Here is a 22,765-nt window from a genome sequence, read left to right as displayed (position 1 = left end):
CCTAGCCTGTCTGGTCGGCAGTGGTAACATCTACCATCCTGGAGGTGCCTTCTCCGTGCCCAGCGTGGTGCCCAGAGCTGTGTGAAATCCTGTTCTCCCCCAGATCTAAGAGGTGGTGCTGTAGTGCTCCCCATTTTCACATGTGAGGTTCAGAGAGGGAAAGTGACTTGCCTGTGTCACACAGCAGATGAGTAATGGGTTGAGCCCAAATCCTGGGGCTGTTTGACCCCCAAGCCCCTCTGCTCTCCTGACTCTAAGATAAGGACCCAGAAATCCCCCAGTGTGTGCCTTCACCCCACAGCCAGGCAGAGCTGCAGCCAGCAACCCGATGTCCCCCACAGCCACGGTCCTCTCTCAGCTGCTTCACACGTTGGCCACCATTTTTGTCCCTCGCAGCCCTCCAGGACCCACTGGGTGACCATGAGGCCCCATCCCGGCTCTGGAGAGTGGTTGTGTCCATGCACAAAGTCTGGGACGGTGGCGGCTGCACAGGGAGTCTCCGGAGTGTCATTTAGAGTCTCTGTGAAGGGCATGCAGTCTTGGCAGACGACTGATCAGAGAGAAGCAAGTTCTCCAGCTGAATCTGGTGAGAGCTGGGAGACGGGGGTGGCCAGGCTCTTGGCCGCCTTAAATGACGCTGTGGGAGAATCCTTGAAGAGCTTCTGTAATTGTGTGGAGGCAGAGATGGAGACCCAGAGGGGAAAAGAACTTCAGGCCTTTCGGTGTGACTTTGTTCAGGCAGCTGGAACCGTGTCCCCTGTCCTTGGAGGCTGCTTGCTCTGTCCCCGCCCTTCACTGCACCCTAAGCAGAACAGGAAAGATGCTGGCCGAAGGCTCTGGGGTGGTGGGAGAATGACTCTCCTTGGCCTGCACCCAGCTTTCTGGACGAGCCACAGTTATACCTCCTGTCCCAGAAGACTTGGTGTGCAACTGGAGTCCTGTGGGCCCCAGCGACACCCAGGAGCCCCCACTAGTGCAGCAGAGGCTGGTATCAGACAGGCCTTCTCTGTGGTCGCTTCATGACCAGTTCCTGTGAGGTCAGGTTTCCCCAAGATATCCTTGTCGGTTTTACTGAGGCCCACAGATGCTCTGGGATCAGCTGGCTGCACGGCTGCCCTAAATTCTTCACCTCTTTCAGGGCCCATGCTTGTTCTGTGACTTGATGGTTTCTCCCACTAAGGAGGTGGAGCCTGTTTCTCCACCCCTAGCATCTGGACTGGCCTCCTGACTTGTTCTGGTCGGTAGCCTGTGGCAGATATGATGGTCTATGGGTTCTGAGCTTACTTCTCGAGAGGACTAGGGGAGCCCGAGATGAGACCTTCCCGACCACACACCAGCCCATGACTCTCAGATTCATGACCAAACTCAGCCCAAATCAGCTGGGCTCAGCTGAGATCAGCCAGTCCCCAGCCTTGACTCCTGAGCTATAAGTAATAACTGATTGCTGTTTTAACAATCATTTTGGGGTTTGGTTGTTAAGTAGCAATCGTTAACTGATACACTCTGTGAACTTAACTACCCGCCTCTGACACTTAATACTGGTTTGGGGGATAGAAAACCGTGGAGTTTGCTACCGAAACATTCTAAGCGTCATCTTCATCATTACCATCATCACAGTCTTACTGTAACCACCACATACTGAGCTTCAGTTTCGTCCAGGCCTGTGCTATGGACTTTACACCTATTCTACGTTCTGACCTTCCCAACCACTCTCTGAGGTGGGTACTATTCCTCTGTATTTGACATATGATGAAACTGCATTGCAGAGATGCTAATTCATTTGCCTGAGGTCAAACCGACAAAAATCACATGGAAAATACATCCAGAGAGCACCACGGAGCCCCCACCCCTCATCCCCCAGGCTTCCCCCAGCACTAGATTCGGGGACTCCAATCCTAGACAATGGCCTCTGCACAATTAAAGTTAGCATCCTTCACTTTAAACGTATGAATAAAACTTCTAGCTCCTTCAAGGGGACAAACCCACTCCCCTCCAGCCTCTGATCAGAACTGTGGTCCAAGTCACTCTCCGGAGAGCACGAACTCACTCCTTCCCCTGGAGCCATCCTGATTCAAAACCCAGGCATGAGCTGGAGCGGTTCCCCCTGAGCGATTCAGGAAAGGCTGTGCTTAGGTCTGGTTAACCTAATGGGCGCAATACAAATTGTTATTAAAAAGGGAAGAAGAAAGCCGTGGAGATGGCCATTGGCCATGGAAGGGCATTATTTTTTATTGGAATTAGAATCCTTTTATTTTAAAATATATATAAACCCTCAATTTTCTTTGTATCACTCACTTAGCGGCCAGTGGAAAGTTTCCGAGGGCAATTTCAGTATCGGCGGAGAACGGCTCTGGACCCGCTTGCTTTTCCTAAACTATCTTTTATGAGAATTAAAGTCACAGCCACACCAGACTGTGGGGCACTGGGGATCCCCTGAAGCAAGGGCTTCAGAATGACACTGATGCCGTGGGCCTCTTGCAGGGCATCCGGCTGCATCCTCAAGCCTGAGCCCCCAGTTATCCACAGACAGTTGCCTCTGCATTCTCACTGACGTTCTCATAGATTTTGGGCAAGACCTGCTGGATTTTTTTTGAACAAATAGCTTTCCAGAGGTTTCGACTAAGGAGCAAACTTCCTGTGCTTTGTAAACAGGCAGCAAACTCAGAATAAGTGAGGCTGCTCTGCTTAGTTGAGGGTTCCAGTTACCTGAGAGCCACACGTGTGTGCCGCGTGAGCTGTCCATTTGTGGCGAGCCGACGCCCTGGCAGGTAGATTTTTCTAGGCCATGCGCCATGCACTTTTCCCGTGTCATTTCATTTCATCTTCACAACAGCACTTTGAGGCAGGTTCTATTATAATCTCTCTTCGCAGATGCAGAAATTGAGACTCAGCAACGCTAGGTAACTTAAATTCAGCCAATAAAGATGTATCGAACACCTACATGTGTCAGGGGCTGTCCTAGGCACTGGGGATACCATGGCAAGGAAAGAGACAAAGCAAATTTGCTCGTGACGGTGGAGCTGGGAACAGTGGCATCAGGGTGTGAAGTCTGTGGGATTCCAAGGCGTGAGCTTTGACCCACTGTACTGGGCCCCTGATCCATGTTAAGTCAAGGATTTTTAATAAAATAAGCGTGGCGCACAGGGCGCATTCAGAACTGGAAAATCACATCTGGATTTATGTCCCAGCTGTTCCACATCACTTCAGTTATTTTGAACACGATTTCGAAGAGAGTAAACATGATAAAGACAGCATCTGACATTTGTTGAACGCTAACCAAGGACCAGGTAGAAGGTGCGACCTGTTCATGGTGGATCCTTTCAGCAGTTCCTGGAGACAGAGGCCTTTAGCTATGTCCATCTTGCAGATGAGGAAACTGGACTTGGGAAGGTATGTAATTTGCCCAGGGATGCTCAGTGGTAAAGTGGGTTTGGACGAGAGTCGGAGCACATAGGGTGCCTTCTCCGGGGGGTTATTCCTCCCATGGGAATGCCTTCCTCCTGCAAAACCCTGGATCTTGAAGGTGGAGTGATTCACCAGGGGTGTAATCCTCTCTCCCCACATAAGACACCTGGGTGGGGCGAAGGAGGGTGATGGGAAAGGGGAGGGGGGAGTTTTGAGGGAGGGAGACGGGTATATGGGGGAAGAGGCTGATGGCTCGTCATCACTCCCCACCTGGCACGATTCTCACCACCCAGCTAACACCCTTTGTTCTCTTCCTTCCTGAACAAGTGGCACCATGGTTTGCCCCAGAGTCAATGACGCCGCCGCCACCTTCACTGCTTGCTGCCCACCTGCTGCGTGCCTTGTTCTGTTGCACTTTCTACCAGTACTCACTGGGCTGCCCGGGGCTGGGATCGGGGACTGAGAGAAGAGACCCTGCAGAAAGGCACTTGATCTGCGTTGCTGGGTGTACAGAGGAAGCTGGGGAGGCAGGAGCTGGGCAGGCAGGAGGCTGAGAGGAGGCTGGGCTGGCCTGGGCTTGCACTGGGCCTCAGTGTGTGAACTGTACCACAGGGCCCCCAAGGTTTGGGAGCGGAGTGACCCAGGCCTGAACTGGTTCCAGGTTCAAAGACACAGCTGATAAGTCTCGCCCTTAAAGAGGCTTCTCTGAGGAAGGAGAAACTAGAGGGAGAAGAGTTGTGTTGTCTTTGTGGCTGAAAAGATTTACAGCCACACCACTGGCTCACCTGGGAAAGCAGGAGCTGCTGAGAGCACCCTGACCTCGGCTAGTCCTTTAAAACCTATGATCCCCCCAGTACACGGGGAACAGCACGGACCCTGGGTAGCCGCCTTGTAAACAGGCCCAAGGCATGTCCCGCTCACTGCTCTACAACAATCCCGCTCTGTTGTGTGCGATCGGGGCTTACATTCCCTCAGAGGCAAGTGGGAGTTAAGTTTCCCAGGCTCACCCGAGCGCCATTATCCAGGGGTAGCGGGCGTGGCTTCCCGGCCTCACCTGCACAGGTGTTTGCCCCGCACTTGACACTCCCCAGCCAGCAAGGTCTCCGGTGTCTGGGCAGCATCGTTCCAGGCTGCCCTGCTGGGCTTGAGGGCCTGGGCGCTTTGCGGGGCTGGCGGGGGGAGAGCGAGCTCCCAGGCCCCCTGGGCGTCCACGTACTCAGGCATTTGTGTCTGCCTGGCTGCCACACTGTTAGCATTTCCATCTGATGGGAACCTACCTCCCACTGGTGCCGTCCTGTCCATCTCAGAGGCCAGTCCACTCACAACAAAGAAAGAGGCAGGCCCGTGGGCCGACAGGACTCTCCCCTGGGACCTGATCGATCTTGCAGAGGTCACACTCAGTGTCTTTCTGATGTTTGTCTCAAGCTGCCACTGACAATCGCACCTGAAACAGAACATTTGGGGCAATGACCTTCACGGTGTTTCTTCCACACCCTCATGGGGCCGGGGAGGGATCGCGGAGGCTGGGGCTTTGGGCTGGGCTCCAAGGAACGAAGGGACTTGGGGGTGGGAAGCAGGACGCTGTCATTATGCAGGAATGAGGGTGCTGGTGACTGCTGGCCCCCCAGTCAACCTCTCTGACCTCCAGCCAGGAAGAGGGGTCGGGGGAGCCCTCGGGAACCAGGGATCCACACTTGGCCCGCCCCTGGGACACCGAAGCCACAGGGAGTGGCAGACGGGTGCACTAGGAGATCAGAGAGCATGTCCTTCGTCTGTCGCTGGCTGGAAAAGGACAGCTCGCCCCTGATCCTGGAATTACATGGAAGCTGCCTGGCATCTCGGGGAGCTTGGGAGGAGCTGGGGGAGCAGACGGAGGTGGGAGTGGGAGCCTGAGGACAACAATCTGTGGTCTTAGGAACAGGTGTCTCCTGCTCAGGTGTCCTCCTCCCGGAGCTGGCCTCACAGACTGCCAGCACTCTGGGTGCCCAGAAAGCCCCCAACAAAACCCGAGACTGCTCTGCCCAGGACAGTGGGGATGGGAGGGAGGTCACCATCCCACAGTCCAGCATGGCAACCTGTGGCCAGGTGCCTCAGTTTCCCTAAATGGCATCTGCTCTCCACCTACATCACTAAAGAGATGAACAAATTAGAAAAACAAAAGACAGAGAAAGAAATGTAATCTCAGCACGAAGCATGTGTTTCTCAGAGACATGATTTAAACGAGCCTGAATTATAGACGCTGTGAATCAGCAGGTAGGGAGAAAAGAGATTTCCTCATGGAGAGGGAGGCTGGGCCGTGAACTGAGTTGCCTGTACCTGAGCAGAGGCGGGGACCTGAGGTCACAACCCTCCCAGCCAGGCCCTCGCTGCTTCCTCTTCAACCCAGTCTTGTGACCTGGGCCTCCCGCCCTCCCCAGGGCACCAGGGGCACCTGGAGCAGACAGGCCCACGTGCCAGTGGATACTTATAGGGGGTAGAAAAGCAGGTTCAGCTTCAGGGTTAAGACCATAAGGGACTCCCGTGCACTATTGCCTCAAACCCACCAAAGCTGCTTGTGGGTACAGCTCCTCACAGAGGAGGGTTGTTTTTGTATGTAGTTCTGTATTTTTAAACACCAGCATCAAATATTTTAGCGCTCAAGGCTTGTCCCACAGCCAATAATGTGCTTTTGTTTTTACGGGACTTGACCTGGAAAGTTAAACCTTCTCTTGCCCTACACTCCTTGTTGCTTCTTTTGCAGTAAGGACAGAATAAGACACAGCCTGGTGACGTTTGTACACCTACTTAAGAGCTACACTTTTTCTGCTCATAAAATATAGCGTCTTATGAGGCCCACGTGCACATGTCAGAGCCTGGACGGAGCATCAGTCCCAACCCCCTTGCTGTAGGGTGGAGTCCTTTCTGTCCTCATTTAAAAGCTGAGACTCAGAGACGGTGGCAGAACTTCCTCAGGGCCAGCTGGGATTTAAAGCTGGGTCTATCCCAACCAGTTTGTGCTCTGGGGGTTTCATGCCCCATCCCCTGGGGTCGGGAGACCTCAGCAGGCAGAAACCTTCCCCCAGGATGCCCCTCTCTTTCCTTTGGTGGATCAATCAAGATCTTGCCCTGGGGAACCAGACAAGGCTCCAGGGGTGATGAGTAACCTGCTCTTTTCTTCCTTCTGCCCAATCCTGTTGTGTAGCGGGGGAGCCGATGGGACCATAGCTTGGTCTTAACCATGGCATCTTCTAGGTGTGCTGGGCACCAAGGTGAACATCACCCTGGCTTGGGACCCAACTGGTAAGACTGGCCCTAAGAAGCCCCTGCCTGATCAAATAAGAATTGTGGAACCCAAAGACGAAGTACTGCCCACCACCTGCACCTCCGAACAGAAGGATGGGAAGTCAGAGCCACCTGCCATGCCCCAGCTGGTACCCATAGCAAGAGAGGGTCGCCTTGGCTGCTGGATCTGGAGTCTGGGTGTTGCCCTATAAAGACCTTTAATAAAATCATTTTAAAAGAAAAGAAAAGAAAAAGATCTTTCTTGGGGCCGAGGCAGGTGATGTTTTCAAGGTTTTCAGGGCAAAGACCCTAAGAGACCCCGAAGGTAGGAGTGAAGGATCATGAATAAGACAACCATTGCTTCCCACTCCTACGGCTTCCAAAGGTGCTGGAGGCTCACGACAGACCACGCCCCCCAAAGAAGGAACCCAGCGATTCCCATTTTGTGGTGAAAGAAGTTATGGGGTCCAGGTGGCCCTGGGGACTTCACAAGCGGTAGGTGGCACTGAACCAGGTCAGGCACATACAGCTCCCACCAGCTGCCTGCCCAGAGCAGGGCTCAGGAGATGGGCGCTCTTTTGTTCACATTACTATCTGTGAGAGCAGCACCAAGGGAGAGCTCGGATTCTGCTACCCAAGCCAGTTCCTGGGTCTTCAGCAGAGCCCAAGCCACAGCCCTGGAATGCACGTAGCATTGTCTCCCATTTCACAGATTGGAGACTGAGGCCCAGCCCTGTGAACTGACTTGCCTGGGGCCACACTGCTGGAATGTGACCTTTGGTTTGCCTCTAGGTCACTGTTCTGTCCCTGAGACCATGGTGTTGCCTCTTGAGGCTGGGTTTGTCTACAAGGCAGGTAAAGCTTCACTGGGGGCTCAGAGCCTGACTTCTTTCAAGCCCAGGCTTATTTTCCAAGCCAGGACCCAGGCTGTTGCTCAAGACTGAGCCTCACTTGACCTCCTTGGACACTCTTCCACCTGGAACGGGGTCGCTGATGCCCGGGTTCAGCGTCAGCAGTGTCTGAAGGTGGAAATCTGTTGGGGATCTGGGGGCGTGGGGCGACATGGAGGGAGAGGGAGGGGAAATGGCTCACAGCAGCTGCCATGTTTCTTTAATGGAACCTAACCCACCTTTACAGGCCAGAACAAATGGCTTCTACCCAAACGTAGCCTTGGATTCTAGGCCCAGCCTGGAGTCCCCTGACACAGTCCTGGGGGTAGGGAGGACAGGCGTGTGTGGCAGGGGATACAGCAGGAGTCTAAACGGTGGGTGGGAGGAGACCGCCCAGGCTGGAAGGGGAGCCCTGAGACTGCCTGGCCCCCTCCACCCCTGCCTCCTTCCCCTGGGGGCTGCTTCAGAGCCAGAGCCCACTTCCTGAGAGCCGGTTCTGTGGGCACCTGGTCTGTGTCTGGGGCAAAGTGTGTTGCTGGGACCACGTGCCCCATCGGTCCTCACAGCTTGGGCCTCTTGGGAGGTGTGGGGTGGGTGTAGAGACCTGACTCTGGGTCATCGCCACTATTTCTGCACCTGCCCTTGGGTTCACCTGTTCACTCCATGGTGTTTACTGAGCACCTACTAGTGTGTGCAGGTACTGAGGCGAGGGATGTGAATAAATCAGATGCCATCCTTGTGGCCCCCAAGACTAGCGGAAACAACAAAAGAGATACTTAATTACAAATTGAGGTTAAGAGCTATAAAGGAAGGAAACAGTCCAACTGTAGAGAATCAGTAACTGGTACGGCGTTAGGGGGCAGTTTCTTCAGTTTTGGCCAGAGAGGGCAGCCCCGGCTCTGTCCCCAAGGCCTGTCCCTCCACTGCAGTGGACGGGAGAAGGAATGAAGCCACATTTCCAGCTAAAACCCTGGCTCACAACACTCGCCCCATGAATTCCTGTTGGATTAAATTGGGTTAGATAGAGTAACCAGATGAACCCCCAAGGTGGGAGGAAGGAAACTCTAGGGGAGGCTGAGTTGGGCTGCAAGGGACAAGACAGAGCCAGGGCACAGCTAGGAAGCACCACCTCTCAAAGCATCCTCCATAGATAGTGGGAGTGGCAGGGGTGGAGAGAGGGGAGAGGGACCTGCAGGGGTCCTTCCACCTTCCCTCCAGGCCCCCAGCCCAGTCCCAGTTTCCCTGGGCCACCACTGGAACAGAAGGCCTCAGTGCAGACAATGGGTCCTTTATATGACTGCCCGCCCCAGGCTGGGCACAATCGCTGATTCATGAACTAGGCACGGCCCTATGCCCAGGTTGGGTTCAGCTAAAGAGGGATGCGCTGATAGAGGAAATTAGAGCAGCAGACGCATTCGATGGGAAAAGACTGCCCCCTCGTGTCCTATAAGGGTACTGCACATGATCAGGCCTCCTGGACCCTCCAGAGACGAGGATGAGCTGGGGTGACCTGGCACGTAGAAATGGAGGCCCAGGGGCGCCCAGCGGCCCAACTCAGGTCATTTTCTTGAATTTGAAGTGGGATTTGGGGGCAGGGGGAAGTGAAGCAGAAATTACTTCCCCTGCTGTGTTAAACACCAAGTCTAGGAAATATATAAAATTGCATCAGAGGGTCGAGGGCAGTGGCGTACTGGACTTAGCTTATACCAGCTTCCTTTCAGAGCCTGTGGGACACATCTCTTCCCAATTCCATGTTCTGTAATGTTATTTCATAGCTTGAAGTCAGCGGTGGTGAAAGTATTTATACCATGGAAATCAGCAAATGCAACCAGGATCTCCTCTCACCACCGCCCACCCCATCCCTGGGGAGAGCTGGGGCTCCAGCATTTGCCAGCATCCACTGCCCAGGGACCAGTCTCAGCTCTGGAGCTGTGGGTCATTAGCAAAGCATGTGATCTCGTCGAGCCTCAGTTTCTGTACCTACAAAATTGGAATCCATCAATTCAACAAATAGTTGATTGCCCATCCTGTGCCAGGCACAATCTTCAGCATTGGGGATATAACACACCATGAACAAAAGGAAAGTCCCCACCTTTGTGGAGCTTGTATTCTGGTGGGGAGACAGAAAATAAACAAGAGAAATATAATATGTCATGATATGGACAATGATGTAATAAAACAAGATGAAAAGGGAGTGATGGTGATTAAAGTTAAGATGGGGGAGAGGGGGGGATAAGGAGAAGCCTGGCTGAGGAGGGGGCATCTAAACAGTAACTGAGTGAAGGGTAGGAGAAAGCCATGGGGAGGACATGCCATGGGTGGAGAACTGTTCCAGCCAGAGGCAAGAGCAAGGGCAAAGACCTGGAGATGTCATGGGCTAGAGGATCAGCCCTACAGTACAGAAGAAGGCAGTGTGTCCCTAATGCTGTAACTGGGGGTCACTAGAGGGAGATGAGGTCATGGAGGTGATGGAGGGAGCATTTCAGTCTCTAGTACAGAAGCCCCTGGGCATTTTGCAGAGGGAAGTGGCATGATCCCATCTGGCATTTAAAAGGATCCTTCTGAGTTCTTTGTGGAGAAAAGATGCGGGGATGCGGTGGTGGAGGTGAGGTGGGGTCCAGAGGCTGGAGAGCTAGGTTGGGCCTTTCTGCCAGGGAGCAGGTTAGGACAGTGCCTGGTGGTGACTGGGCGAGCCCTTTAAGGCCAAGGCGCCTTGCATCTCCAGTCATTCTAGAAGCCCCTTCCTACTCCCCTGGACGGTACAATAGCATTTACCCGCTACCAGATTTCATTTTGTGTGCGAGTTAACATTTATCCTCACCAGTTTCGTTTCTCTATTTACTTGGTGAAGCCCCGGGGCTCACAGAGACCATGGGGCCTGCTGTGGGGGGGCGGCACACAGCCAGCTAGCTGGACCTTGGTCTCCCAGGTCCCAGGCCAGCGGGGAGTGACCCTACGGGGTGTGGCCTCGGAGGGCCTGGTTCCTCACAGCCCCTCATCAGGACCCCAGTGCTGGGGCTCTGTCCTCACGCCCTCTCCCCCCCACCCCATCTCCCTGCAAGGCCTTTCCTCCAGCTCCTGGGACCTCCCCCTGGCCGCTTCCTCATCATCATACCTCTGTCTCAGGACCCTTCCAACACCCCTAATTTCCAACAAGAAGGAAGAATTAGGAGGGGTCCTCCCTTGGGGCTGCCTTTATATAGATGGACATGCCTCAGTGCCACCGTTTCGGCGTCTCACACTCTTTCCACTTGGACTGTAAACTCCTCCAGGGCAGGCGCTGTGAACTATTATCTCCATGGCCCTCGGGTGGGCCCCAAGTGGGGCTTGTCCATGCTGGTCAGTAACGACATTGACAGTGGACATGTGGGAAGCACGTACTGTGTGTTAGGCCAGGTGCTGAGGGTTTTACCTGTGTCGTCTCATTTGATCCTCACAAGGCCCTTGCAGAGAAGTTGAGGTCATCCCCATTGAGGACCAGCTGCGTGATTTAGGCAGTGTGGAGCAAAATGAAGATGAGGGTCTTGTGTTAAAAGACTAGGAATTGCAAGGTGATGATAACGGAAAATTGAGCCAAAGAGAACCCTTCTGAGTATGACCACCAAGGTTAAATGCCTATGAAGCCAGCTCTGATCCCATTTTGCAGATGAAGTCACTGAGGCTAAAGTGATGACCTAAGGTCCCAGGGTCACAGAGTCAGAAAAATCCCACACAGTTGGGATTTTTACTCTTTTTTCAACCCCTGTGGCGGTTGAAGTTGTGTGACTACTTGGCTGGACCACACGGGACCCAGATTTTTGGCCAGAAGTTATTCTGGGTGTGTCTGTGAGGGTGTTTCTGGATGAGGTGAATGTTTGAATTGACAGAATGACTAAAGCAAATTGCCCCGCCTAATGTGAGTGGGCCTCGTTCAATCAGTTGAAGGCCTGAAGTAGGAGGGAACTCCTCTTGCCTTCCTGCAAGGGAAGAACTGGAATTCAGGTTCTTTCTGGTCTTAAGTCTGCCACATTCAGACTAGAACTACACCATTAGCTCTGGTGGGTTTCCAAGCTGCCCCAACTCACCCTGCAGATCTTGGGATTAGCCTCCATAATTGTGTGAGCCAATTCCTTAAAATAAATTCCTTAAAATAAATCTCTTTTATCTCTTTTACACACACACACACACACACACACACATCCTATTGGTTTTGTTTCTCTGGAGAAACCTGACTAATACAGCTTTATACAACACTACACCACACTGGTTGGATGTGATTGACTCAAATTAGCAAAAAAAATAAAATAAAACTCTTGTGTCTACTCATAATTTGGGATTTTCATGTTCATAATTATCTGCTCAAATTCTCTCGATGACTCCATTTGGTACAGAAGAAGAGCTGAAGTACTCAATGGCCCACAAGGCCCCATGTGACCTCCAGACTGCGACCATCACAGCTCTTCTCTTGCAGCTCTCACACTCATTCACACTGTTCCAGCCAGGCTGGCCTCCTTGATATTCCTCAAGTAGGCCAGGCACACTCCTGCCTCAGGGCCTTTGCACTTGCTGTGCCCTCTGCCTGGAATGCTCTTTCCCCACTCATTGGTATGGTTCCCTCCTTCCTTTACACCTTTGCTCAAATGCCGCCTTCTCCGTGAGGCCTGTTCTCTCCTCTCTCCATCTAATATCACCTCGTGCCTCTGCACTGTGCTTCTCATCCCTCTTCTGCCTCATGTTGTTACCTTAGCTCTTACCACCTCCTGAGAGGACATATTTTACTTCTTGTTATTTGTAAGCTTCATGAAAACAGAGATCTGGGTCTGTTTTGTTTACTGCTCTACTCCAGGACCTAGAACAGTGGCAAACTTGGTATAGAATTCTTTGTTGAATAATTAAACAGTTGAGGGAAGGATTTTTGCCAAAATAGATGACACCGTTCTGAACCTTCACCTGCCAACTGGACCAGCACCTGCTGACTCAGCTCTGGAGCCCATGAAGCTGCCCAGGGTGATGGAGGGATACCCCACCATGCCCTCCTTGGCATCCGCATTGGGCAGGGGGATGTGCTGGATCCCACTCCCCCGGGGCTCCTCAAGGACCCAAGTATGGGTGGGCAAGGCTGCTTCTGGTCTTCGGTGGCCACGGACTTCTGAGAAATCAGAAACCAGCCCTCCTCTGGGGAGGGTCTTGGACTTCTATGCTAGGGATGCTGTAAGGTCTTTCTAGCCACATGATTCCATCCCAGATGCCCCTTGACCCCCAGGGCTGTGAGACTCTGCGTCAGAGTCTTTACCTCCCTGGGCTGGTACTGCCCCAGCCGGGAGGACTTGATTTTGTTTTTCTAGAAGCATCACACTAGTCAGTCCATTTCAGCAGGTCCAGGCATTTGCTCCTCTGTGCCCAGAGATCTGGGCCTCATCAGATGCAGAACAGCAAGAAGAGGTGGCTCTGCACGGCCTTTGATGCTGCAGGTTCCTCAGATGTGCAGCATCGCCCTGCACACTGACTCCCGTCTGCCATGGGGCCCAGGGTTCGGGGTTTGTTCACATGGCCCTGAGCCCGAGGCAGGCTGGCCTTTTCTCACAGGGTCTTGGTGTCCTGGTTGAGTCTGTTTTTTCCCAAGTTCCGTGTTTCTGGCTCCCTCATGCCCCCTCCCATCTATCCATCCTGCCTTGTTCTGTGGTCTCTGAACAGGAGGAATACCACACTGCAGGGACCACGAGACTGTCCGGTCCACAGGAAACCCAGGTCCCAGAAGGGATATGCTCAGCTGAAAGCCCTAGCACCCGCGGATGGGCTGGGTGAAGGCTGGCTGAGTCATGGTACCCCTCTGGTTTCTGCGTCTTCTCTTGTCCTTGAGCTAGACAAGTCAGGAGTTTCCAAATGTTTTGTTTCCGCGGGAGAACTTTTTCATTCAAAGTAAATCTTCCGTGAAAGCTATTCTATAAATCAGATATGGTATAAGTGATCATAAAACAGCCCACATGAATTGGGTGGGTACCGTGTCCTAAGCGCTGTGCTCAGCTCTCCAAGGACGAGCTCCAGTAGTCCGCACTGCAGCCGTGTGGGTGGGGAATCATGTCCCGAGCCGCGTCACCTGACTGCTTGGCTCTGCAGGCTGAGGCCCCCTCTGCTGAGGTTTCAAGTTTGGCGTTGATTACTGTGTGCATTCCTCCGCAGCTAGGTTTTCCCAGCCAAGCTCACGTGTTGCATTTAGCTGAGTTGATCTGCGTGGTTCTGATTCAATCATTTTTACTGCTGTGTAATATTCCACTATGAGAATTTTTCACAGTTTTACCCAATTCTCTTGGGTAAAGGTTGATATTTTAAAAGCTTGGCGTTTAAAAAATTCTCAGTGTCACTTTTTAAAAAAATTTTATTTTATATCGGGACCTAGTTGATTACCAATGTTGTGTTAGTTTCAGGTGTAACGCAAAGTGATGCAGTTATACGTATACATGTATCTATTCTTTTGCAAATGTTTTTTCCCATTTCGGTTGTTACAGAATAGTGAGCAGAGGTCCCTGTGCTGTACAGTAGGTCTTTGTCGGTTATCCATTTTAAATATAGCCGTGTGTACATGTCAACCTCAGTGTCACTTTTTAATGTCCTATGGGATGTCCTTTTCTGCTGGCCAGCTCTGCCTGTGTCTTTTGTGCCCTGAACCCTCCCAGTGACCATAGCTGCTCGCTCCACCCCTTCCCCACCACACCTGTCATCTCATCCCTGCTGAGGGAAGTGGACTTCAGATAGAGGTAGAGTCTTTTCCCCATCCAGAGCCTGGCCAACTGCCTGTGGGGCTGAGGAGTCTGTGTGCTGGCCCAGCCAAGGGCAGAGCCCAGGGCGGAGGCCAGGGCAGCGCATCCTCCGCGCCCCGTGGGAGGTGAGGGGCAGGAAGTCTGTCTCCTGGAAGCAGCCCTTGAGGGCCTCTCTGAAAGGTAGGGGGCAGCGGAGTGCTGAGCCCCAGGCCACGGGCAGCAGGAGGCGCTATTTCCCTCTGAGATGCTGCGCAGGACGGGCTGGGCAGGGAGCAAGAAGTGTGCTTTGGCCGTCATCCTGGGGAGGAGGAAGAAGAAACAAGCTCACAGGCATGGTTTGTCATAACACACACATGCACGCACATGCACACACACGTGTCCGCACACGGGCACGCGCACCTTCCCCCAAGTTCATCTACAAGAATGGATAAATCGTGAATATTTCACACAATGGAATATTTACAGAAGTTAAAATAATTGAACCAGGGCTTCCCTGGTGGCGCAGTGGTTGAGAGTCTGCTTGCCGATGCAGGGGGCGCGGGTTCGTGCCCCGGTCCAGGAAGATTCCACATGCCGCGGAGCGGCTGGGCCCGTGAGCCATGGCTGCTGAGCCTGTGCGTCCGGAGCCTGTGCTCCGCAACGGGAGAGGCCACAACAGTGAGAGGCCCGCGTACCGCAAAAAAAAATAATAAATAAATAAAAAATAATAAAAATAATAATAATAATAATTGAACCAGAACTATGCGTATCAACCCAGATACACCCCAGGAACAACACTGAAAGAAAAAACCTAGTTGTGAAAGCAGGCATATCATTCATAATATAAAAATGACGTCGTTTATGTAAAACAAAACGTGGAAAACCACGCTGCATGTCGCTTAGGGTACAAAAATGCATGGGATTACACAGCACCTGCTTCAGGTTGGGAGAGGCCACCTGCAGGGTGACAGGTTGGGAGGCAGCTGGAGTGGGGGACACAGGTGGTCTTCATGCATATGCAATGTTTTATTTCTTAGGCTGGGTGATAAGTTTATAATTGCTTGTGTTGTTTTCAAAGCTTTCAGTATCTTAAATAACGTATTTTTTTTTAAGAAAAGGAGGAAGGGGGAAAAATGAGGAAAAAGTAGAAAAAGAAAAGTGAAAAGGTCTGTGTTAGAACCGGGAATAGAGCCACCTTCTCCACGTGTTGAATTGTTCAAACACGGTGCAAAAGAATATTCTCTGAAGCAAACAGACGCACCCCCATGACCACACCTCTGGGAAAACACCCCAGAAAGTTGGGCATTTGGGCAAATCCGCTCTGACAGTGCCTGTCACTTGCCAGCAACGCACAGCAGCCGTGGAGCGGCCCCAGTGGTGTGAGAAGGAGTAAGAAGCCCGCATTGCAGAGCTGTTTGATCGATCTGTGTTCTGGAAGTGGAACAATGACTTTCTCTCTTTTTTTCACAGTCCTCTGGCAAAGTCTGCCCAGGGATTCTCACGGCTGCTAAAACTCCAACAGGCAGGACAAGACCATTTCTTGGAGGCTCATTTGGCCATAGGCCGCTATTTCCCTCCATCCACATCATTTACCCTTTACCGAGTGAGAAAGGATTTTAACGTCGCAGACTGACACCTGAATTCTGTCAATTTCCCCCCGTTTTATTTCTGCGCCACCACATCCAGTGGGCTTGTGCACGTGGCTGAGGATGGGAGAGGGCGATCATGGCCCTTCTCGCAGGTGCTGCCCTGCAATTGTTTGCCTCCTGCGAGCCCAGTTGCTGGATCTATTTCCGGGGGGTGGCAAGAGCTGCGAAATCAGTCACGCAAATGACCCGCCACGTATAAAAAAGCCACCAATGTATCAACAGGCCTTAAAAGCAAGCGACAGTTAAAATAACTACTAGATCAGTAGCCGCGAACGTATCAGGCAGCCCAGCAAAGAGACACCGAGGAGGCAAGTCCCGGGCGCTGTGCTGCTGATTCACGTCCCGCTTCCTTTTCTTTTCAGGGTATGAAACATGCTGAAGAGCTGATGCTAAAAACTGGAAAAAGATGAAAGGCAGGGTGCCAGGCCATCAGGAGGGGGTTCCTAAAGAGATCATTCTCATGACTTCTAATCCGTGTGTCTTGCATGGGGCATGGAGGGCTGGAGGGTGGGGGCCAGCAGGAGAAGTGGCCACCTCGCTGTCTCCGGCATCGATGCCAATCAGTCCTGCTCTGGTCAGAAGACTCCTCTGCCTTATGCCGGGCCCCGGCACGGAGAGGGTCCTCCACGTGACGTCGCAGAGGCAGCCAGTCGACAGTAGTCCTGGGCTTGGCATCTGAAAACCTGGGTTCAAGTCCCAGCTGTGCCATTCATTAGCTGTGTGACACGCGGCAAGTTGTTTGCCCTCTCTGAGCCTCAGTTTTCCCATCTGTGCAATGGAGTCAATGATCCCCATGTCACAGTGAGATGGGGTTCTGGATATGCACATGCTCTGAGGGCTGGGAAGGTCCCCAGGGAGAGTGTGGTGACCACAGAAGGGCTGGATGCTGTATCCTCCCTTGCTGAGCCCCCTCGTCTTAGAGACTCGCTGACCTCAGGAGGCTCTGCGGGAGACCAGGAGGCCAGAAAGTGTGACAGAGTGACGAGAGAGAGGGGGGACAGGTCCAGACCATCAGGAGAGGGGGCTGCCTCTGGGTCCAGGGAGAAGCTGGTGCTAGATCCCCTCCACTGGACTCCGGGGTTTTGGGGGACAGAACAGCATGTGGTAGGTTGGATTGTGTCCCCCCCTAAAAGGTCTGTTTAAGTCCTGACCCTGGTACCTGTGAATGTGGCCTTATTTGGAAATAAGTTCTTTGCAGATATAATCACGTTGACATGACCTCATCCTGGTGTAGGAAGGGCCTAAGTCCAATGGCCGGTGTCCCTATAATAGACACACACACACACACACGCACACGCACACGCACACAGAAGATGGAGTCAGAGATGGGAGTAATGCATTTACAAGCCAAGACTTGCCAGAAGCCACCAGAAACGGGGACAGAGGCAAGGAAGAATCCCCCCGGAGGCCCCAGAGAGAGCACAGCCCTGACGTAACACCTTGAGTTTGGATTTCTAGCCTGGAGAACCATGAGAAAGTACATTTGCATGGTTCCAAACCACTGCGTTGGGTATGGCAGCCCCGGGAATCTGATACACTGCCTGAGTGGAAAGCTCTGGGCCTTACGGTTGGGCCACAAGGTCCCTTGGCTGAGCAGTACTCTGAGGGAAGAGGAGGCCCCCCTTGTGCCACCAGGAACCGCCTAGACCTGGGTGGGGCCCATCGGCGAGCAGGACATCGTGCCCGTTCTGTGGGGCTGTGGGAGCATGCCACAGCCATCCGTGATCAGCCAGGGTGATGGCTGTCCTGAGAACAAGCCAGCGCAGCTCTCCCGGGACGGCAGAGACGTCTGGAGTCAGGGGCTGCCTGGCCAAGCCCCGCTCCCAGGACAGGTGTCTTCCGTGATGACACGTGGGCCAGCTTCGGGGGTGGGGCAGAGGAGACGCCTGAGAAAGGATCAGACTCACCGGGAGGCGGGCTCAAGCAGTGGCAGTTGTTTGAGCCTTAAAGGAGACGTGGGCCTATTCTGCAGCCCAGCCCAGCGGGACCTGCGCATTTGGTGATATGCGGGGCTGTCTGCCGGGCCCCGAACATCTGCTGCTGAGGGCTTGCTTCCCCAGGCACTGGGTGTTAGCTTCCTGGGTCCTGAGGACCGCAGTGTGTTCACTCAACAGATAAACCTTGGGCCCGAGTCCCTGGCATTGCTAAGCTGTCGTGTCTATGCAGACACATGTATGTCACCCACAGATGACAAGAAACATTGGGCTTATTGTTGAATGTGACTTCACAGACCATTAAATGTATTTATTTTCTGGCAGTTGCATCAATTTACAGTTCTTTATGGAATTGTGTCTTCCTATGACATTATTTTTCGTTTTCAGTAAAAATTAATACAGGTTTGTTTCAGCAAAAACAAAGAATGAGGGAAGAAGGAAAAGGAGAAGGAAAAACAGCAAAGAGAGTGAAAGGAGCAGGGTTTGGAGACAGATGGGACCAGGCTGCAATCCAATCACAGCTTAGCAGATGGGCTTCATGGCTGTGTGAGCTTGGGCAGGTTACTTCCCCTCTCTGATGACAATACACACTTCATAGAGTTCTGGGGAAGATGAAATGAGATAGCAGGTATGAAGCGGTTGGTACAGCAGACATTCAAGTATTCGTTCCTATGTACCTTTCAGGAGGTTCTCCACCACGTGTATCAAAAGTAGAGAACTTGGTGAAATGAACAGTGTATGAACCTCCCAGGCAGTGGCTTCTGCCCGCTGCCTAGATGTGGGCTGTACTGTCTTGGCAGAGTTGGAAACCTCGAAGGTGAGGCTAAAACTTAATCCGAGAGGAGATCCGAGTAGAAGTATTGTTCAGGAGGCGTGAGGAATCGATTCGGTAAGCCGAGAAGATGGCAAAGCGTCCCAAGCCAGCCCTGGCCCAGCCCTCACCAGCCGGTCACAAGGTCATCACTACCTGCACAATCTCATGCACGACCTATCCACCAGGTAGTCACTCTCTCCACTTTACAGAGAAGGAAACGGAGGTTCAGGGCCAGTTATGAAAGGTCTGCTGAAAGGGCACAGCCGCCGGAATAAAGGAGGTGGCACTGGGCATTGGGGAGGCTTCTCTATGCCTTAATGTTTCTGCCCCGTCCAAGGGAAGCTTGAAAATTCCACCCGCGGTTCCTCTCCCAGCGAGGCAGAAATGTGGAATGGACGCCTGCAGCTCTTCTGAGCCCTCGCGCTGCACCTGCCCCCTCCTGTTGGGTGGGAATCTGCAACATTTCCTGGAGGGCAAGTTCCTGAGCTTCCCAGGTATCCTGGTGAGTTTCCTCCATTCGGGAACAGCGGGCACCCTGCTCCCGTGAGCAAAACACACCCTCCCTGAGTGCCTCAAACTGCCCCAGGTCCTCCTGAAGGTGCAGATCCTACCTGGGCTGCTCTGGGCCGGAGCCCAGGACTGTGTCCCAGGTGATGGCAGAGGACCGCACTTTGAGAAGCGAGGTTTTAAAGCAACGGTTTACAACCTCAGTGCAACAGGACAATCACCTGCGGAGCCTTTAAGAAGTATTGGATTCCTGGCCCCATTCAGACAAATTAAATTGCAGTCTTTTAGGGGCAGAGCCTGGGGAAGGGGTATTTTTTATCATTCCCCAGGAGGTTCTAACGTGCAACCAAAGTTGAGAACTACCGTTCTAGAAGCAGACCTGGCTCTCTGTTCACCTGTGGCTAGATGGGCAGTGGACTGATTTAACTTAGTGCCAAGATTCTGCTCCACAGACACGATTTCTCCTCACCCTCCTCCTTCTACTGTCACCTATGCACACCTGAGAATCTAGATCTCCAAAATATAAGTTGCCCTCAAGCCAAAGTTTTTCTTTCCAAGGGAGCATTTTACCAAAGCTTGCATTGGCGGTTCTGGGTATATGACATCTTCCCAGTGACGCTTAAAGCAGCGCTTTCTTTCCCATCTGGCTATTGTTCCTTGTGTGTGGGCTTCATCGCTCAGAACCCTGCAGGATGGAGGGGTACAAACATCCCAGCAGCCAGTGGGCAACTGGACAGCTGTATGGAAGAGAGAGCCGGCTGGCGTGTGGGCCCTCACCTTAGCTCTGCATCCCCACAGCTCTTTGATTACGGGCTAAGCAGGAGTCATCGGGCCACTGAGGTCACAGATCACGTTTCATAAGTGTTAAGGGAGAATTCCTCTCCCCGGGAGTGTGGGAACCTATGGCTCGATTGGGACCAATAGAGTATGGAAAGGGGACAGTAGTGAGCATTCAGCGGTGGAGAGTGGCAGGCGCCCCCCGATCAAGTGAAATCCCTAATAATAAATCATGCTGATATCGTGGACAGCTTGGGGTCATGCAAAGAGAAGGGCACCGCCTCACCTCTGCATATCCTTCTCCCAAATCTATAGCCACGCTCTCGTTGTGAGAAAATATCAGACAAACCCAAAGTGAAGGGCATTTTACAAAGGCTTGATCAGAGCTCTTCAAAGCTATCAGGGTTGTGAAAAACAAGAAAAAATGAGAAGCTGTAACACATTGACCATCCTAGCCTGGACTGGATCCTGGAGCAGAAAAAGGACGTTAGTGGAAAAATTGGGGAGATTCAAAAGAAGTTTGTAGTTAATAGTACCAATTTTCATTTCTCTGTTTTTCTGGTGTGAGATGTTAACGTCAAGGAAAGCTCGGTGAAGGGGATATGGGACCTCTCTGTGCTATCTTTGCAACACTTCTCTGAATCTAAAATTATTTCAAAATTTAATGGTTTTTTTTTAATATATTGAGGGGGAAATAAATGAGGCAAGGAATGCTCTCTCTGTCTCTCTCTCACTTAAACACTGATCTACAAGGTAGAATCGTGAAAGAAGGAGAACCACTTGCTGCTGGCTGGAGCTGAATTTACTGCTAGAAAACAGGTCTGCTGTGCTCTCTTCGCAAAGCAGCGATTTACAGCCAAGCACCCAGACCCCCATCGATCCTTGTTCTGAGCCCCCAGTGAAGGCGCAGGGTCCTCTGGGCAAAATTGATGTCTGGAGGTGACTGTGCATTTCACTGCCATCACAGGAATCCAGATTTATGTTCTGGGTAAGATATATCCCAGGATCATGGAAAAGGGGCTGAATGGGGAGTCAGGAGGTCTGGGTTCCAGCTCAGATCCACCATTCACATCTGTGTGATTTAGGTCTATTTACTTTTCCTCTCTAGACCTGAGTTTTGGGAAAGGGTCTCTGTGGCCGCTCCCAGCTCCTATCATCAGGTTTCTCTGATTGTTAACAACAGAATATGGCCATGGGTAGAAGACCTTGAGTGTAAAAGAATATTATTGGGAGGAATCTATGGAAAGGTTGGAGGCTCAGAAATGGGCACCACCAGTATTAATCAAGGTAGAGTAATTGTTGCAATGGCAGCCCGACATTTCGGTGGTTGAACACAGTTCAGTGTGTCACAGCCTAGTCAAGTGGGTTTTTGTGGTGGTGGTAGTGGTGGTGGGGGGGGGGGCTCTTTGCTCTACCCAGTCATTCAGGGACCCAGGTTCCTTCCATTTTGTGGCTCCTCCTTGGTCTGAGTCCCTGGGATCACCTCCATTCAACCATTGAATGAACGGAACCATTGATGATACAGCGTGAGGACCACGAATGGGAGGTTTGTAATGGGCTGTGTTGGAAATGGCACACATCACTCCCATTCACATCCCACTAGCCAGACCTGAGTGCAAGGGAGCCTGCGAAATGTAGTCTGAGCATGTTCCCAGGAAGACACAGGGGCATGAACACTGCAGAGCACCAGTCATGTCTGCTGCCTCTCTGCCACAGGCAATGAGAGCTCCTCAAGAGATAGGCTGAGGTTTGACCACCAGAATGAATAAGCTCCCACCGTCCAAAGAATGTTCATTCTTGCATCTCTGTGCCCAGATCTAGAAGGCTGGGAGAGAGTCCAATTGGCCCAACATGGCCTCACGCCCACCCCTTGGCTTAAGGGAAGGCAGGGCTGATACTTCCTAGATGGCGTACATTGGGGAGGGGAAATACCGCAAAAGGGAGCACACCTACCAAATCCCAGGATATCTGGACCAAAGCAAGGAGCCCACGCACACATGCCTCCTCAGGCTACGGGTAGGACACGGAGTCCCTAAGAGAAAGACTGCTGGCCTCCAAGGCCTATCGAACGATCTGTTGATTACAATAAGATTTAGAGGTGACAGAAGAAATGGGAAATGTCCCCAGAGAAATCCACTTTGTTCCTATTAGCACAGGGTTTGCTATACTATGGCTCGCCAACTGCTTCCTATTTTTATGAGTAAAGCTTTATTGGAACACAGACGTAGTCACTTACACTGACAGTGTCTGCTTTCACATTATAATGACAGAGCTGAGTAGGTGTGACAGATTGCACAGCTCAAAAAGCTTAAAATATTTACTACCTGGCTCTTTAAGAAGAAGGCTGTTGACTCCTCCCACAGGGGCAGCAATGGGGTAGATTGAAGATGGCTTTAAAGTTTTAGACACTCCTCGCATCGAGAAGCAGGTCTCTTGCTCTTCCCCTTGGCTCTGGGTTGGCGGAAATGATGCTATGCCAGTTTCAGCCTAGACTTTTAAAAGAACATTTCCAGTGGTGCTTCCTGTCTCGGAGCCTGACATGACTGCCCAGCTAGAGAAACCACATGGAGAGCCCAGACTGCCGGGCATCCCCACCAAGCCACCAGGAGCCATCTTGGATGCCCCAAGACCAGACTGGCCACCAACTGAATGTCACCGAGTGACTCCAGTCATTGCCACCTGGAACAGAAGATGCACCCAGCAGAGCCCACACCAGACGTCTCACCCACAAAACCATGAGATGTGACAAAATGGTCATTGTTATGTCACTGTTTGTTACGCAGTGATGCAGACCCAGCACCGGCAGAGACAA

This window comes from Delphinus delphis, chromosome 16, assembly GCF_949987515.2.
Source record: "Delphinus delphis chromosome 16, mDelDel1.2, whole genome shotgun sequence".
Classification (NCBI taxonomy): Eukaryota; Metazoa; Chordata; class Mammalia; order Artiodactyla; family Delphinidae; genus Delphinus; species Delphinus delphis.
The sequence above is the reverse complement of the archived record's forward strand: the minus strand, read 5'-3'. Positions refer to the sequence as shown.